We start from the raw sequence: 3521 nt of genomic DNA, 5'->3' as shown, positions 1-3521 counted from the left end.
GTTAGGTATTTTTGGACAAAGTGAAAATGGTTGAGATTAGTTCAAGGCAATGATGATGGTTTAAGAGACAACAAAAATGTATGTTACTATAAGGAACCAAAAACTGTTGCCTGTTAGCAGAAAATGGTCTATTATGTTTCTAACCCTTATACATATGGTGACACTTGTGGTTTTGTGGTATTGTGTTGGTGTGTAGCATTCATTTCTTTCAAACAGTCCAACCACTTTCTGTAATAGGTATTATGCAGAAAAAATGGAAACAGTATTAGAATTTTGTTTTATTGAAGTTCAACAGCATTCCTCTTGTTTCCTTTCTTCAATCAAACTTTTTCCTGAGGACAGAAATATAAATCAACAGAACACAAAAACAAATTAACAGACAAAATAGGTTAAAAAGTACATTTGACATTAGATAATTATCAAACTATTTAAAGATATTAGCGCTAAAGGAATCGTGTAACAGTACACAATACACAACAGCTGATGTATACAAACCATATATCACATTTTGAACTATTTGTAAATCTGCGTGCACCATGTGTTAAGTACATGAAGTTATATCTAATCATAATAAGGTTTCTGTGTTTTTTGTTCTGTTTTGATTTTTTTTTATTTCGGTTTTTTTTTGTTTTTGTTTATATGAATACGTATATCACCAATTGTGCTCGAATATGTCTTCACATGAGAACTAAGATTTCCTCATAGTTAATGTTAGTTTTTGTTACAGACACTTCGCAAATTATTTTAGTACGACATTCTAAAATTACCTCAATTGTGTCATCCCTCTTCTATGAAATCTTTTGCCGAAGCCTGCATCGCCGCGAATCATTAGAAGTCTCCGTTCACAACGTATTATACCGGTAAACAAAGCCGTCGAGACAAGTAACAGAATCTGGATAAATTGAGAAATCTTCATCTTCTGAATAACAACAACACAAAATAGATATAAAGTATTTACCTGCGTTCTGAGTGAAATATCTGTTAATTGAACTTAAGGTTATTTGTAGTGAAGTTATATGTACATATTTGTCATAGCAAAAAATCTTCAATTTCAAGTTACAAGCCGTTATTGTGTAATATTTGCCTAATTACAAACTTAAATTCATTTAGCAGTTAATGGTAAGCTTAACACGCACCATTCATATCAATTAAAATAAGAAATGTTTGTATATTTTTATTAGTTTTATATATATATATATATATATATATATATATATATATATATATATATATATATATATATATATATCTAGATATATATATATATAAGTTTCAAAATGTGACAACTATATTTTCTACGCTGCTCCATCGCATCAAGAAATGTAACACGCCAGGGGTACCCCATTCCTCCATCTAGGGCACACATCCCAGTTGCTCTGGGGGAGAGCGCCTAGCCCCAGCTAGGTTTCTGAGCACTATTCTGTCGCCTTTTACGACAAGCTTAGCGCTACTGCAGGCCTCTGCAACTGGACCTGCACGGGGCAAAATATAGAGGTGGAGATGCCAAGGATCAAACCCGGGGCCTTTCAGAGAAAAACAAGTATATCAAAGCGTTAAAATTATTTAAAAGCGGTTCAGACATGTGTTGTATGGCTTTTTATGGGTGATATAATTAAAAAAAATAGGCATTTTACATTCAAAAAAGATTTTAAAAATGAAAAAGACCTATATCACGTCCTCCAGTGCCAGTGGAATTGATGCTTCAGTCCCTTCGACTTCGTAATATTAAACATTATTTTATTTATGATTAGTTCATTTAAAGTTATATTATTTTGTTTTCTTTATTTTAAACAAAATTAAAATTTATAAAAATTAACGACGAGTTAAGATTTCCGTTTTTTCCCGCCAGTGAACGTCAAATCGCCATCAGTGCAATGCGTAATATCTATTTTCTTCTCTTCCGTATTCCGATTTTGATATAACATTACTGCTGTGATTCTCTTGAACGTTTTGAAAGTTTTCCTTTCCTCTTTCCTGAACCCCGGAATTCACATGAATTTTAATGAGCAACTCGGCGGTTGTTTCTAGAAATGCAGAGGACGCTTATCCTACCGGAGCACCTGGTCCATGCTCTCAGATTTTAGTGGAGCCCGAGTTGCTCATTTGCTTTTGTTACTTTGTATGTATGATTTTATTTACTTTATGTTCTTTGTTGTGTATGTCTGTTTTCCATGTCCGGTATTTGTCCCTGGAATAAGTTCTTTTGATTACCGCTATAACCTTGGTTCCCTTGATTACTGTTGGATTTACATCATTCATTACGATATGAAATAATTTAATGACAGCACTCAGTTTTGATCCAAAAGTCCAGGAGGAAGCGCTAAATTGATGCACTAGATTTATGGTGGGATCGATAGCGAATACTTAAATATTTTAAAAAATTAGTGGACTGATTTACCATAACTTTTTAAAACGTAGAATACAGCAGATGAAATGCAAAATCTGAATGAAATTTGTGAAACCCAAAATTTAAAAATGTTAACGATGGCAGGTTGATTAGTCACAACATTTTTGGATACTATAAAGTAACATAAAAATGTCTGTTTAATTTCATAAAAGGCTGCGGTCGGCTTTATCTTGTACTTTTAATGTTTTTTTTAATTATATTTTATGAATGTCGAAATTTCTAATAAAGACTCGATGAACTGATATCGTAGAATATGTACATATATATGTTTTGTATGAAAAATGTTAAGTAAAGGATTTATGGGAGGTTAAAACATATTTTAAATTCTACCGAGTTTTTGTTTAAATTTTCTGGAGAAATCTTAACACCTTGTGATATCCGTGCGTTTTAACTGTTAATATTGAATACAGAGTCGTCACTTTTTTTTTTAATAAATGACTAATTGTAGACATGAGTCTTATATTTTAAAACATAATTTAATCATTTACTATATTAGAAAAATGCCACATTTTGTCTTATCACGATTATGTTATGTTAAATATATGTTTTTAAGTATTGTAAATGTTCTTACATTTGGCCTGCTTAAACGGTAGAAACATTATAACATCGGGTATTTAGCAAAGTAATTAATGTATTGAACAGGTAAACTTGAATGTTTGGAAGTTTACTGCATTAAAAAAGATAAATTTTGTGTCCTGTAAACTGCTATATTACCCGATATGAATACTCCTTGGAGATTCAGATTCAGATATCCTTCTTTTTGTCATATTGAAATAGTTATAATTTATATTTGGTATGGTGTAGTACTTGTTGATAAGGTTGGCAATTATATTCGTATTTTGTTCGCCGTTAACGCCATTTTTTCTTTACAGTTTAAAATAATATTGAATTAAAATACGAATAATTTATATAATTTATAATAAGTCCGTAAAATGCCAAGTAAATTTCTTACCTTTCAATTAATATTACTCTAGGAGACCGAGAAGACAAGTATTCAACGCGTGGGTCATTTTGGGTATTTAAATAAAAAAATCGTTTAAAAAAATAAAAAAATAAATTACCGTCTGTTGCTTCAATGCCAGTTGTGAAACACAATCCACACCAACGTTAAAGC

At 31.2% G+C, this 3521-nt stretch overlaps 1 long non-coding RNA gene across 1 annotated transcript; it reads right to left on the bottom strand.

Moving 5' to 3' along the window:
* Positions 1-265: 265 nt before the first annotated feature.
* On the bottom strand, positions 266-3521 carry LOC148598672 (uncharacterized). The gene is made up of 3 exons (XR_015918658.1): positions 3360-3521; positions 768-919; positions 266-332 (listed from the first exon to the last, which is right to left on the bottom strand). It is a non-coding gene; the product is annotated as an uncharacterized LOC148598672 (long non-coding RNA).

The sequence above is a fragment of the Perna viridis genome, chromosome 14, assembly GCF_037379345.1.
Source record: "Perna viridis isolate PV_CMFRI_1.1 ecotype Kerala chromosome 14, ASM3737934v1, whole genome shotgun sequence".
Classification (NCBI taxonomy): domain Eukaryota; kingdom Metazoa; phylum Mollusca; class Bivalvia; order Mytilida; family Mytilidae; genus Perna; species Perna viridis.
This window is presented reverse-complemented; position numbering and strand designations above follow the sequence as displayed.